General features: G+C 42.0%; 1 long non-coding RNA gene across 1 annotated transcript; it reads right to left on the bottom strand.

The window, feature by feature from the left end:
- Positions 1–298: 298 nt before the first annotated feature.
- LOC144984043 (uncharacterized) lies at positions 299–5,743 on the bottom strand. Its single transcript, XR_013647653.1, has 2 exons — positions 3,441–5,743; positions 299–3,362 (listed from the first exon to the last, which is right to left on the bottom strand). It is a non-coding gene; the product is annotated as an uncharacterized LOC144984043 (long non-coding RNA).
- Between the last annotated feature and the right edge of the window lie 9,594 nt (positions 5,744–15,337).

Genomic DNA, 15,337 nt, shown 5'->3' with positions numbered 1-15,337 from the left:
CTCTTGTTGTTGATTAAGTCCCTTTGCTCGCAGCGTGTCTTCAACCTGAGCTCTCCATTCTACAAATTTAGTTTTATCGCCATCAAATTTTGGAATCCAAGCAGCCCCCATAAACCATGGCACAATGTACTGTGTAGTATATGTAGGGTGGGTACTACCGTAAGCGGCCTCCATTTCTAACGGTGGAGCTGGTATCCTGCCGACAACGCCAAAAAATTTAAAGATGTCGTGCCTTCAGCGCAAGGTTCTGGGATACCAGCACGAGTTCCACCGTTAGAAAGGAGGGACGCAAAATATGTTGGTGTCAAAAGAATCTTTAATATGTACCAGTGGTGACTACCACGAGAGAAAAAAAAGCTAAAAAAATTCTAAAAGTCCCAAAATCATAAAATGGCCAGATAAAAGGAGCAAAATCGATCAAAAAACATGCCTATAAAAACACATTAAAAGTCCATCTTGGTAGTTCATGCATAGTAAAGAAACAATAGGAAGTCCTTCAATTTAAAGCAGTCGATGTGCAGCAGTCCACGACAGGGGGTCCCGATTAATACTTTTCTGCTCCAGCAGTGGCCCCCTTCCTGCACGCCACTGGAATGGGGAGAAGGAAACTCAGCTGCAGTTCAACCCGGCTAGACAGTGGCCACGTTCGTGCTCACAACACCAGTTACGTTCCTTTAAACTTAGCTTTATGGGCGATTCATCACATCCATTCCAGGCCCATCACAACTGGCCTCTGGGGTTGGTCCTCCGCAGCCCCCCTCGATCCGACCACACGCCTCTCTTCTCCAGTCGGCTCTCCTGCTGGTCCCTGGCCGCTCTCTGATGGTGCTGCTCTTCTACTGCGAGCCAGCGCTCGATCGTCTGACTGACTCGCAGGGCGGCCCGTTCTGGCACCACTTCACCCCGAGTTGCTTCACCCGGTGAGCGTTCTTCGGGGGGGGGGACTCCTCCGCTGTCAGTCCGAAGCCTGCTCGTGCCGCAGCGATCCTCCCTTGTGTCGGTCCCGGCACCTGCTCGTCTCGTGGTGCTGCTCCTGTTCCTCCCTCTACCGCCTGCCTCCCTGTCAACCGTTCTCCTCTTTATAGACTCCTGTGTGCTTCAGGTGCGGCTCATCAGCAGGTGTCATGCATCACCAATCAGTCCATGCAAGAGTTCATGCAAAGAATCAAGGAGTCCACTACAAAGTCATGCAACACAGAAACCCGCATAAATATTCAATAAAAACATGTGATAAACCACCCGACATATTTCTAGAAATCCATGTATTGGTGAGTGACTAACAATAAACTGTTTGTGTGGACAGAAACAGCAGCATTGAAAAGTGTCCAACTTAGAACTTAACATACATGAGACAAGCATATTCAAAAAATCTAACTGCACCAAACGTGCCTGGAAACAAACAAATGGGACTAACAGTAGCTGACAAACAGCTGATGGGGTACATGCAATATGCCAGGAAAAAGTGTATTTTTCTGATAAAAATGTAAAGAATGTGAGCAGAAGAATTGTGCAGGTGAACAATTAGTCTGTTGCCACACTGCAGATACATGTACTTTGAGAATACAATCCTTTTTCCAAGAGATGGTAAGCATAAAATAAAACACATTTGTGATTTTAACAACCCTGCTGTATTTCTTAAAGGTGCAGTACTTACGTTTTTGTTTAGGGTTATATTGGGGGAACTGGGTTGGTGCAGGACGGAATCTGGTGAGAGAGGGCTGCCAACTTTGTGTGATTGTCCTGTGTTTTCTCTTCTTATTAATTTTCATATTTTATGAGATATGAAAATTTTATTTTATTTGCTTTTATGTTAAGCACTTTATGTTTTCAACCGGAATGAAAGGCGCTAGACAAATAAATAAAGTTTGAGTTTAAAATACTGCCCCCTTGTGGTCAATTTGACTTATTCCAGTCCGTAGTTTCGCTAATTTCTAAATGTTCTTTTAAAAAAACATGCTAAATTAAAACCATATTATTAAAAATATCTGCAATGCAAAAACACCTATTGTATAAAACACAACAGGTATCCTGAAAATCTCTCCCTTGAGCACACACACAGGAGGGTTTTTGGTTTCAAATTGTGAGATATTTACATTTTAAAAATAATAACTTGATGCTTCTGATTGCATTATTATGTTTTTGCCTTTGCTGAGAACATGTACTTAACTCTCAATCTTCTTCAACAAGAGTTTGTCCCCTTGCTCTTATAGGGCTTATTGATGTGCTGATGTGGTTTGGTTTGGATGAGTTTACCAGTGGTTGCTCACTAAATGTATTCAATTACCGGTAGTTGCAGAAGACTGATTCTATGGTTGGGCCAATTTGTTTTGAGATTAATCACCTTTGTACCACAAAAGATACATTATTATCTCTTGGTCAATCATTTAGTGCGAGTTGAATCTCAGCCACCAGAGAAAAATCAATGCAGTCCAAGCAGAGCTCAGCAGGGGTCAGGAAAGACTGTTCCTGTCTTTTTGGAATGACCAGGGATGGGAATTGAGAAAGAAATGGTTCTGCTAAATAATTAACGAAAAAAATTAATCAGTGACTTAAAATGGGTTGTTTTAATACAGGTCTGTAGGCCAGCAAAATATAAATAAAACGGATATTTGTAAGTGGACTACAAAGGATAGATAAAGAAAACTCATCAAAATGCAGAATCTTTAGAGCTCCCCCTCTCCAGTACACTTAGATATTTAGATGTAAATTTTTCACAGAAACATGCTGTCAATAGTGTGACCTATGTCAAAGTAAAGCTCAGGGATGTGTGTGTCATGGTGGAGTGGAAGTTGTCTTTGGGCTCAGTGTGCCCAGATGAAGGACACTGAGACACTAAGAATGCACGGATGACTCAGACTGCATCAAATGTCACCAGAAGATCCTTTGCTCCATAATTACCTGGGAACATATTTAAATGATCTTCAATTAAAAAAAAGTGTCCTCAAGAATGAAAATAAAGCATTTGCTGTGAACATGATGCAAAATTACCACAAAAAATAAGCATGTTTATTGTTGTAATGCTTTATTTTATTTGTTGATATAATTTTATTTGTATATGTCATGATTTCAAAGAACCGAGGCAGACCCAGGTGCTGGAACCCGGAAGGAAAACAGGAGAGTATGGGGTAAGTTAGATGATAAATTTTTGGAGGACATAGATCCGATGGCGAGGATGACGGCCGAAGACAACAGATGAGTAGTTGAATGAGAAACGGTAATCTTGGCTTGAAGTCATGGCGTGGCTGTAGGTTTTCAGCAATGGCTGAACTGAAGGGTTGGCATGAACAGGAATCGGGGCAGGCTTGAGGAGGACCGATAGCTCTGGAGGTGAATCCCAGGTTAACACTCCTGGTGGGTTTTTCCTGAAAACAAGGCATAGGAAAATATTTACTTGAGGCACAAACTTCATGAGCGAGATCATGAGTGACCAGACTAAGCACCATGGAGGAGCAACGAACTGGCGATGAATGCTGGATCAGGATCTCCTTAAGAAGGCAGCAGGTTGATGAGTAGATTGTAAACAGCTGGGAGTCCTCAGGAGCAGAGCAGAGGGCTCTCGTGGACCAGTTTGATCTGGGAGACATGAATGGTGGGATGTGCCTTGAGAGCAGCGGGCAGTTTGAGGCGCACACAGGAAGGGTTGATGATCCTGTCGATGGTGTAAGGTGCAATATAGCGGGGAGCCAGTTTTCGAGAGGTAGCCTGGATGGGGATGTTCCGCGACGAGAGCCACACCCTTTGACCAGGCTGGTCCGTGGGTCCCACCACCCTGTGGCGATTGGTAATCTGGCAGTTGCTCTCCTTGGTGCGGAGGAGAGCGGCCCTGGCCTGGTGCCAAATTTGTTGGCACCGCTGGAGGTGGAGCTGGACCGAGGGCACTGCCAGATCGAGTTCCTCTCACAGAAACAAAGGTGGGGAGTACCCAAGGGAGGCCTCGAAGGGAAACATCCCCGTGGCAGAAGATGGGTGAGTATTATGGGCATACTCGACCCAGACCAGGAACTTGGACCAATCAGAGCAGTTTTGGGCTGCCAGACAATGGAGTGCAGCTTCTAATTCCTGATTGGCTCTCTCCGCCTGGCCGTTGGACTCTGGGTGATAACCAGACGTCAAACTGACTGTGGCACCCAGAGTGAAACAGAAGGCTTTCCAGACCTGCGAGATGAATTGGGGACCACGGTCAGAAACAATGTCAGTGGGTATTCTATGATGGGGGAAGACCTGATCGACCAGGATTTCAGTGGTTTCGGTAGCTGTAGGGAGTTGTGGAAGGGGGATAAAACAAGCAGACTTCGAGAAACGGTCGACAATGGTGAAAATCACAGTGTGTTCATGAGAGGGTGGCAAACCAGTAACGAAGTCCACAGCGATGTGGGACCATGGGCGACTAGGAGTGGGAAGTGGAAGCAGGTAACCAGCAGGAGGTGTGTTAGACGTCTTGGAGCGGGCGCAGGTGGTACAAGCCGCCATGTACTTTCGTACATTCTTCTCCATGGCGGGCCAGAAGAAACGTCTCTTCAGAAGATTGAGAGTCCTGCGAACTCCACCATGGCAGGAGATTCGTGAGGAGTGCCCCCCAGTAAGAAGTTCTGACCTGAGGAAAGAGGGTACGTACAGAGCTCCATGGGGACAGGGAGCATGGTTGTGTTCCTCACCCTGGGCCTGTAAGACCCTAGTTTCAGTTTTCCTGTAGAGAGCATCCAGCTTAACACTGCGACTGCCGGGACGGTAAGTGATTATGAAATCGAAACAGTCAAAAAACAAACACCAACGAGCCTGAAGAGAGGTTAGGCAAAGGAGATTGGTACGAAGGGTTGGATGTTTGCTTACGGTTCTGATGATCTCGTTGCCGGACATCCGATCGTAGTGCTGCGGCAACTAGGTCTTCAAAATGATTGGCTTCCGGCTGGGAACACAAATGATCTTTGATTTTATCATTGAGAGTTTCATCGAAAATTCCTTTAGGCGCGGGTTCAGGCCAACTGCCTCCACCGCCAGTATACGGAAATCAATCAAGTGGCCACTGACCGGCAATTGCGTTGCTTGAGGCTAAGCATGTGGACATCCCTGAGGTTTTTTCCGGAATCCGTTTGTTTTTTTTAGTTTTTCCTTACCGCAAAGGGGGGGTCTAAGGGCAGAGTTTAGTTTAGGTTAGGTTAGGTTAGGTTAGGTTAGGTTAGGTTAGGTTAGGTTAGGTTAGGTTAGGTTGGGTTAGGCTGGGTTGGGTTGGGTTGGGTTGGGTTAGGTTGGGTTAGGCTGAGTTGGGTTGGGTTGGGTTAGTCTGTTTAGTTAAAGTTTAGTATTATCCTATTGAATTATATGCATTTATGATCCTTTTTGATTGTATGTTTACCTTACAATTACCGGTACGAAGCCCATTGAGATGACTGTTGTTGTGAATTTGGGCTATTCAAATAAAACTGAATTGAATGGAATCGAATTGAAGGTTCAGAGCTTGATCTGGACCAAATTAAGCAGACTGGATCCGATACAAACTGAAGACACCATAAATATGGATGTTTTTCTGTTCCGTCAAATTCTGAATTTTTAAAACCATAAAATTTTCTTTCGGGATGTTTTTTCAAACCCTTGATTTTCAAACACCTAAAATTTTTGTAAAAAAATTGATGGGAAAAACTTTACTTCTGCCGTCTCTGTCATGGTGCCTCTGGCAGCTCTCTTCCCCCGCCCCTATCTGCTCTGTTCCTGATCTTCACCAGCTGTGGACACTCAGCTCATCTACCTCCAGATCCAGTTCCAGCATTCATCGTCAGTTCGTTGCTCCTCTATGGAATTATTATTCCCCAAGTGTCCACCTGGGTTCCAGCTCCAGAGCGCTTCCTACACCACGACTGCGGATTGACTGCATCAACCACAAGTTCTCCAAGTTCGTTCTCTGCCGTATCCCTCCAGCCACGCCACAGCTGAGCATCCCGTTCCTCATCTCTCCTCTCATCCACTGGACTCCACCTCACCAGTAATCGTTGGTAATACATCCAGGAAAAATAATAAATCTTCTAACTTACCTTCTCGTTGTCCTTCCGGGTTCCAGCGTCTGAGTGTATCTCGTTTACGAAATCTGAGAACACATCAATTACTAGCCAATCAAATCATGGCACTGATGTGACGTCAGAGTTTACTACGTTCAATAGCCTACGTGCACGATAGAACTTCCGGTTAACTTCCGTGTTTCGAGTGTGAGGCCGACAACTTCCTGTTGGTCGTGTTATTGTTGTGGGGAGTTTTGTTGAGTTGCTTGTTTTGAGTAAATAGGAGCGGATTTCGGGTAAAAGAAAGGCGTTTGGTGTTTCAACGCGTGACAAAGACATCACAACATTGTTTTGTACCCGTGTGCGAATTTGTCAAAGTACAACAGTACTAATATAAGCTTTCATAGCTTTCCAGTATATGTGTCGGTGAGAGCCGAATGGATGGTGAGCACGACGGGAGGACTTCACCCCAAGCAAGACGAGTCGTGTTTCGTATTTGCAGCAATCGGAAAGAAAATGCGTCATGTAAACACGCCGTTCGTAATACTTTGCCCCGGTCAGATTCGTTCGGATCAAAATTTCTTTCCGATCGAGATAGCTGGGTATACCGATCGTTGTTCATGTAAACGGTCATTCCGATCGTGTGTCACTACTGCTCTGGGTTACGTCATGCATAGACGGTGTTTCGCTGAGAGAAAGCTTTGGAGCGCATATGGGACCAATCAGCTGCTCTGCGGACGCCCCGCGTAAAGCCCCGCTCCGCTCTCGCCCCGATGGGTCTCCCCTCTTTTTCACCCCTCACGAGGGAGATGCGGGGGGGATGCGTGTCCACTGACTGAGGTCTGGACCCGGCATCCGAGCTATGCGTTCGGGCTCCGGTGCCAGTGGACCGAGTGAACCTCTCTGAGCAGAGCAGCCGGATTTATTAATGTGTTTGAGGGGAGGGTGCTTTGTTACGTGTGCGTTTTGTTATGTGTGAGAATTCGGACTGCGAGCCGAACCGCCGCTCTGGGTTAGCGGCTGCCGGACTCGCGAGGACAGAGCAGAGCACAAAGTGTGTGTGAGCTTAGAGCAGAAATGCCGCTCAGTCCTTAGAAACTGTTAAAAAAAAATCACGACACATGGAATTATGTTTCTAATTGTGCCCCGACAAATAAAGGCTGATCATTTACGTGCAGCAAGGATGCAGATTGCAGCGTTTCCCACATGGTTTGTCCTGGATTTTGTCTCCATCAAAAGGCTAATGTTGTTAGCCCGTGTTGTTAGCCTATCCTAACACTGGGTTGTTCTTCACTTCTGTTCTTCTTCCACAAAAAAAGCACTGACCACAAGGATTAAATATAAAATGATAAGCGAACAGGCACTTCATAATATTCATAAAATTAATAAAAGCACGTTTGGAAGATCGCCTCGTATATTACCGAGCTGCTGCATAAATATGTGACAGCACAGGTTTGTTTACAACGGGACTCATTTCGGTATTTTCGACACTATATATTTTAGACACGATATTTTGCCCATGTAACCACGCACTGGTCGACAATCCTGTAGATGTCGTTCACGTCGATTTTCGGGAGACCTTGTAGAAAATGGGTGAAATATACCATCTTTCGCAATCAAAATCTGCCGTGTCGCTGCTATAGAAGTCGCAAACCGGAAATGGTCGGCCTCACACTCAAGGCGGCGGAAGTAGAACTCCTTACTTTCGTGCACGGAGCCTATTGAAGCCAAGCAAACCGACCAGTGTTTCATCGGTGAGTAAATAATGCTTTGTCTCCCTATTTTCTTCTCATTGACATAGTTTAATAGAACACAAAAACGTACAACTTTGGTTGTTATTTTAGTTTTTATTTTTATCAGTAGATCTGTGTGTTTTTGTGTTAGGATAATAATTACGGGGAAATTGTGCAGTCAATCCTGGTAACATCGCCTGGGAGACTCCAGACCACCAAAGCTGGTGTGTGTGACAATCAATGACAAAAGCACTAGAGGAACCCGATGGAGACTTGACTGTTTTGACATGATTTGCCGTTCCTGTTTTTGGTGGTAACATGACATGAAGCCCCGAGCAAGCCTGGATGCTTCTGTTATTCATATAGTAAATATATGGCATCAGTGTTGCTAAAATATACTTGAGATGGAAATCAGTAAACAAGTTAATATGTGAAATTTAAGTACATTGTAGATATTTGAACCATATCCATAAACTAACACTTAAGTGATGAACTTCAAAAGTACTACGCTGAGTTAAAACGTGTTATTTCTGCAGGTCAAGTTTCTAGAAGCGAAGTTCCAGAAAAGTTTGTGCAGAGCCAGGAGAAAAGATGGCAGCTCTACATGGGAATACAGATTTATGTGAAATATGATATGACATTATGATAATTTAACCTTAATCTCAAAACTTAAAATAGCATTTTTTTCTCTGTTTCTGCCTGCTAAATAAGCCTGATTGGTTGTCTTGGGGAGTGGAAGTGGAGCCATGTTTCCTGCCTTAAGTGGCTGGCTGAGGACCTGGAAAACCACATCTATGAAGAATTGCATCAAACAAGTTAATGTTTAATCAAAACTGCATTTTAAAATGTTCATATTAGACTTGCTTTATTTAGGAGTTTGTGTTTAGTGGCTCCATGTTTACCGTTTTGAGTTTTAAAGCATTATTAATGATTTGCTGCCATCTTGGGCTTCAATAGAACGTAGTAAACTCTGACGTCACATCAGTGTCATGATTTGATTGGCTGATAATAGATGTGTTCTTAGACTGACTTTTTATTCTGGTGAGAAGGTAGAAGTAAAGTTTTTACCATTAATGTCTTTACATCCAATTTTGAAATAAAAACACTGAAATATTTAAGATAGAAAATAATATTTTTGGGCTTAAAATGTTGCTGTTTGAAAATCAAGGGTTTAAAAAAAAAACAGAAAAAAAATTCAAAGGTTTGAAAAATTTTGAATCTGATGGAACAGAAAAACGTCCATACCCCAACTTTCTTTGCTGTTTGTAAGGCAAAATTTTGTCGGGTAGTGCCTGACCATAATTCAAGGACTTCATGAAGGTCATGTTTGATTTTTAGAACGGGTCACATGGAGAATCATCATGAAGAAATACAACTTAAATGTGCTAACTTCAACACATAAATAGATTTAAACTGATTATTCCAATGACATCAAAATAAGAAATTCAAGAGATTTCAAATGACAAATATTTTACATTTAAAATAATCCTAAAAATATCACAGCAGCAAAAATGTTCTTGTTGCTCATGTGTTTATTAAACCAAATCTGTTTGTCTTCTTGGGGTCTCATGGTTTAACATGAGCTTGTCCAGGTGATGGTTCAGCCAGATGGGGGACGGATCTCCTAAAGTCCCACTCCAACTATATTTTCCCATTTGATCAATGCTAAAGCTTTTTAACTTGATTGGGCAAGAACAGAAGAATTACTGAATACTAAGTTAATTATTCTTTACTGTTACCATAACTATTTGGAGCTGTCTCAGAAAGCCTTGTTAGCTTTCACCGGAAACAGGATGTACACACAAAATGAGTGAACTTTGTGGAAGAAGATCTTTTACAAGTGTAAGGTAAATCCAAATTCTTCCTCTACCCCTCCGGCAAATCCCTATCACTCCGATTGTTGGGGCATTTGGAGGTACAGGGTTGTCCGAAATCATTTTTTTAACCCTTGTGCTATCTAATGGGGTCCACCCTGACATTGATGTGTTTGATTTGATTTTGATTTTATTGATTTATTTTAAGCATTGTAGTCAAAGCAATAAAGAATTTACACATATTTATCAAACTCATTACAGAAATGATGAAATGCATAGATTAAAAAGACAGAAAACAAAACAAAAACGTCACTTAAATCATACATGCTTAATTAAATACAGTGATCATTAACTGAGGTATAAGTACAGTTTGATTTATTGCTTGAAAAGGAGTGGGAAGAAGCAAGTTTATATAATCCCACCCCTACGGAGTTCATTCATTTGATAGTTTTACAGTGTTTTAAATCCGGTTCTGATCAGATAGATTCTCTTGAAGTAACAAAATCCAGTGCCTAGAAATGATTCATGATCTTCAGAAAACATTCATTCATGATTTCAGTAAACAGTAACGATACCGATATGTAATAATAATTGATTATCATTAGAACACATGATAACATTAAACCAGTAATTATTGCTTCACATTGCAGATCAAGTAAACAAAATCAATAGCTTATTGATTGTAATTTAAACATTTCAGTAATCATTATTGCACATTACAATGTAACACTCAGTGGTTGTAATTAAAAGAGCTTTGATTATTTCACCAAAATCCAGTTCACACATGTATTTGGAATTATTCAAGCACCTGTTGATCCTTGAATCCTCTTATCTTCATATCCTGAAATAAGAGTTTCTTTATACATTTTCTTGAATATTTGAATATTTGAACATTTTTTGAGCTCATTACTTAAACCGTTCCAAAGTTTAATGCCACACACCGACACACAGAAACTTTTTTTTGTGGTTCTTATCAATTTGATCTTGAAGTTCCTACATCCCCTCAGTCTGTAGCCTCCTTCATTTTCTAAGAACTGTTTTTGGATGTTGAATGGTAACGATTTCCAACTGGCTCCGTATAAAAGTTGCGCGGGGTAAAAATCCATGACAAAGGTGGATAAAGGTGAAGAGGATTTCATGTAATCCATGGACAACAGTGAAGATCACAAGTCATTGAATAAAAAAGGTTCAGCGCACTGTCTTGTGGGTCTAGATGACCCAACTCCCACTGTTAAAGTGCCTTGGATAGTTCAAGGGTTAAGGGCTAACCCTCGCGGTGACGGGAAGCCCTCAGTCGCAAGGGCGTTTCATGTCAAGCGCTTTTCTTCACGTGGGTGTTGATGCACAGAAGTTTTCTTTTAAATGTAAGTAATGACTTTTAGTTAGTCTTAGCAAGACCTTTTAAATGTATAAAACCAATGTTCTTATGTATTTCCGGGCACTAGCAGCTCCGCCCTTACGTAGCTGACCTGTGACTATTGACAACATATAATCAATTGGGAGTAGCGTTCGAATTCAATGACATAATTTTTCCATAACTCTCCATTTGAAGAATTTAGAATCAGCCTAAATCTGCTGACAGGTAAAAGAGAGCCTGTTGTATTTTTAATGTGGAGGTGAAGTCCATCACACTGGATAAGAAGTGGAATTACTAGCATCTTGAGAACACTACTAACTGTAAGTCACACTGTACATTGTGTACTTTATGTTACTGCAACTCCTGATGCAACACTTTCACAATAATTTCTCTATATGGCACTTGCTTTGTAAAGTGCTTTCCTTTTAAAAGTCAACTTGAGATGTAGACTTAGTTTATCCAAGATCAAATGTTGAGTGTACATCGTTTCAATAAATCTCTGAGAGGAAGACACAATTCCAACTCTTCATCACCTCTGAGATTAATACACAGGAGAAGCCAGAGAGCTCTCTCAGCTGTCACCTAATTCACAGTCTGCCTGTGCTGCAGTTATGGTGGCACTGCAAAAATACTTCACAACACAGACACTTATCCAAAGATGAAATCTTAAGGAGATAAAACTACTACTCAGCATTGCTTACTGCACATGGAAGCCAGGCATGGGAGCGCACTTTAATGCTCCTTTGGAGGAATAGCAGGGATTGTTTGGAGACTTTTGGTCATAAAAAAAATCAGGATTAATTAGTCATGCCTGGTCTCCTCCACCACCAGTCCCTGAAACAAACAGTAAATTCTAGAGGTGTAACGATTCATTATAACAACGATTCAATTTATATGAGTTGTGGTCGCTGAGACGATTCATTGTCAATATAAGTTCATTTTGAACAATTTAATTCACTGACTTTATTCCAGGACATCTTTAGCCGAAACATCAACCAGTGTAACTCAGAGATAAAAACCTAAGTACTGAACAGTGCAGGTGAAGTTTTCCAGATTCCTTGCAATATAATCAAGTGTAAAAACAAGTGTACTAACAAGTAAGGAAAGCAGATCCATTCACATTTCCTAAAGTTCAGCCCACTGGTTTTTTTTTCCACAGCAAGGGAACATTAAAACATTCTAGCACACTGTAGGGTCACATGTTTCAAAAAATTAAGTGTTTCCACACATTAGACTGGAATGATAGCTGGATCATTTTTTCCTGCCATCACGTGTGTCTTGTCTGCTGTGATGCACTTGGTCATTTTTATGTCACAGTAAGATAAACCTACCATGCAGCAATTATTGATTTATCTAATCTTAAAAAAATTTATTTTACTGATTTAGGTCGACTCGATTTGATTAACAACTTGCCCCAGACAGATCGATTTGGTTGGATCGTAGGAAGTAGAAATCAATTCATCAATTAACTGTTACCCCCCTTGTTACAAATAATTTTTTAAGATTTCTGGTGTGTTTCCAGGTCACTTCCCCTGTCGCCACATTCCTGAAACAAATTTTAATAAACAAACTCAAAAAGGCAAAACCCATGTAGGAACCAAAAGGTGACACAACAGAGCAGATGACCTGACAAGGATAAACCAGACACTTAAATAGGCTGAGGGCAATTAACTAAAATGATCACAGCAGTGGATCATGATGAACCTGGAACCAGTGTGACTGAGAGCAACTTGGAATATGACCAAAAAAACAAACAAAACCACAGAACCCTTACAGTTTGACCAGTTTAAACCTTGTGCTATCTTAGATGACCCAACACTTACATTGATGTGTTCTCCCTACCATGACAAAGGTGGATAAAGGTGGAAAGATTTCATGTAATCCATGGACACCAGTGAAGATCACAAATCATTGAAGAACAAAGGTTCAGCGCACTATCTAGTGGGTCTAGATGACCCAACTCCCAATGTTAAAGTGCCTAGGATAGCACAAGGGTTACGTTGTGACTTTCTTAAAGTAAAACCGAGGCAGTATGTACTTTCATCCTGGAAGAGTAATGAGATTACTGTTGGAGGACATATATAACACTTTGGCTCAAGCTGTAACACTCAGGAACATGACTTAAGTTCTTACGTAACAACATCTGTGTGCTTGATTGTCTTTGCGACTCCCGAAGGGTGCTGTTACACAAACTGATGGCAAGGGCTTCGTTCTGCAGTTTATTTGTAAGATGAGCCAGCGTTAAAATGCATTTTTAATTCCTGCAGCCCTTGCAGCATGAGTTGCTGCCTTTAACAATGATTCAACAATTAATGGCACATTACAAGCCAGCTTTGGGGGTAAATGGATAGCAAGAAAATTAAAGCAGTTCCCAGGAGCACCCAGGCTGTTGATAAATGAAGGGAAATCAATCAAGCCTTTCTCATTAAAACGATAATCAAGTGGGTCTGCTGTAGTGGCATTGATTGGGAGGCAGCTTGAGTGGCAGTCACGCTAACTTCAGGGGGTTTGGTGATGAGTCATGGTAAGTGGGGATTTTGAGGCACCCTGTGTGCCACTTGTCATATCCCGATGCCTCCGCTCCCCTGATCCAGGAAGACACTAAAGGCCACAAGTCATGTCACTGTCCGAACCATCCACAAGGTGATGACTGAATTCACTGTTGATTTTATTGGGAGGCTTTTGAAGAACAGGGAGGGGGGAAACATATTTGACTCACTGTCAACAACTGTATTAATTGGTAATGCAGGACCATAGTAATTAATTTAGGCAAGGCAAGTTGCCTAAATTAGTTTATTTGTATAGCACAATTCGTACACAAAGTAATTCAAGGTGCTTCACAAAACAGAAAAATGCATTAAAATCACAATACATCATAGAAATAATCAACGTAAAATTTAGAAAAGAAAAAAATTGAAAATTGATTTGAGAATAAAGGAAGGAAAGGAAAGAAAAGTGCAGATAGGACCTTTCAGTCATATATACGGCTAAACAGAAATGTTTTAAGTCTAGATTTGAACATGAACACAGAAGAGGCCTGTCTTATGACTTCAGGGAGGCTGTTCCAGATTTTAGCTGCAGAATATTGAAACGCTGATTCCCCTTGTTTAGTTCTGACTCTGGGCATCAACAGGAGGCCGGCCCCTGAGGTCCTCAGAGTACGAGATGGTTCATATGGCACTAACATGTCAGAGATGTACTTTGGTATTTAACTTTGTTTATCAAAAATAAAACACCATATCTAAATTCTCAAGATTGTGGATGACTTTGTAGAAAGTTGCTTTACTCCAACACACATCGCTTTATAAAAAAGAAAAACAAACAAACAACTATTTTGATGTTGAGATTTCAAGAACCTTGTCAGGGCTGATCTGATCTGCTGCAGCATTCACAGTCTTTGTGGTCTGTGAATGCTCCTTATGGACGGGAGAGAAGAGCAGCCACTTCAAGGTAGATCTTAACCCTTGTGCTATCCAAGGCACTCTAACATTGGGAGTGGGGTCATCTGGACCCCACAAGACAGTGCGCTGAACCCTTTTTCTTCAATAATATGTGATCTTCATTGATGTCCATGGATTACATGAAATCCTCTTCACCTTTATCCACCTTTGTCATGGTAGGGATAACACATCAATGTCAGTGTGGGGTCATTTTGACCCCACTAGATAGCTCAAGGGTTAAGGGGAGTGTGTGTTGTAGTTCCCTTGAGGCCTTTTTCAAAATGGAATATACGATTGTTGTATGTGTGGTAAATCTATCGTCAAAGTGTTTTCTAAGGCTTATAGAAGTTGGATGCACCTGTGACAGGTGACACTGCCTTACGGTTCCCTTACGCCAAACTCTATAGTTAATGTTAAGCCTTGGGGAGTACTCAAACTGGCTATTTTTGATTTGCTTAAAGTGAGCTGCTCTCCTGGTTGGGCTGGGGTTTGCACTCTCTGTCCCTCTATGCCTCCCTGCTCTCTGGCTTTGGGGGCCAGAGAGGAGGGTGGTTGTTCTCTATCTGCTACCGTGCGAGTGTTGGGGGGTTCCTGCCTGCCGCTGCTGCGGTGTGGGTCTTGGTGTGGGGATGGCTGGGCACTCTCCCTCTTTCTTTTAACATTCCATCATCCACCTTAGAAGAACATAAATACTCACCCGAGCACAGTTGTTAGCTCACCTTTGCACAAATAGTTTGCGTGACTGTATGAACTGTTTCAAATGTGTGAGTGTGTGTGGACAGGCCCCGCCCCTTTTAGATTTGTATTACTTCTAAACCTAACCGTAATGATTGTAAACATGCAGCAACTTGTTGCTTTATGCTGCTTTATGCTGCTTTGTGCTTTTACCCAGCCCCCCCATAATTGCCCTTCTACCCCTCCCCTGTAGTATCCCTCTCTATTCTTCCCTCCTTTTTTTTCTGTCCGGTCCAACACAAAATTGTTACAAATATAAGTAAGATGA

This window comes from Oryzias latipes, chromosome 1 (assembly GCF_053564925.1).
Source record: "Oryzias latipes strain Hd-rR chromosome 1, Olatipes_Hd-rR_3.1".
Lineage (NCBI taxonomy): Eukaryota > Metazoa > Chordata > Actinopteri > Beloniformes > Adrianichthyidae > Oryzias > Oryzias latipes.
Note: the sequence above shows the minus strand (reverse complement) of the source record. Positions and strands in the feature narration are given on the sequence as shown.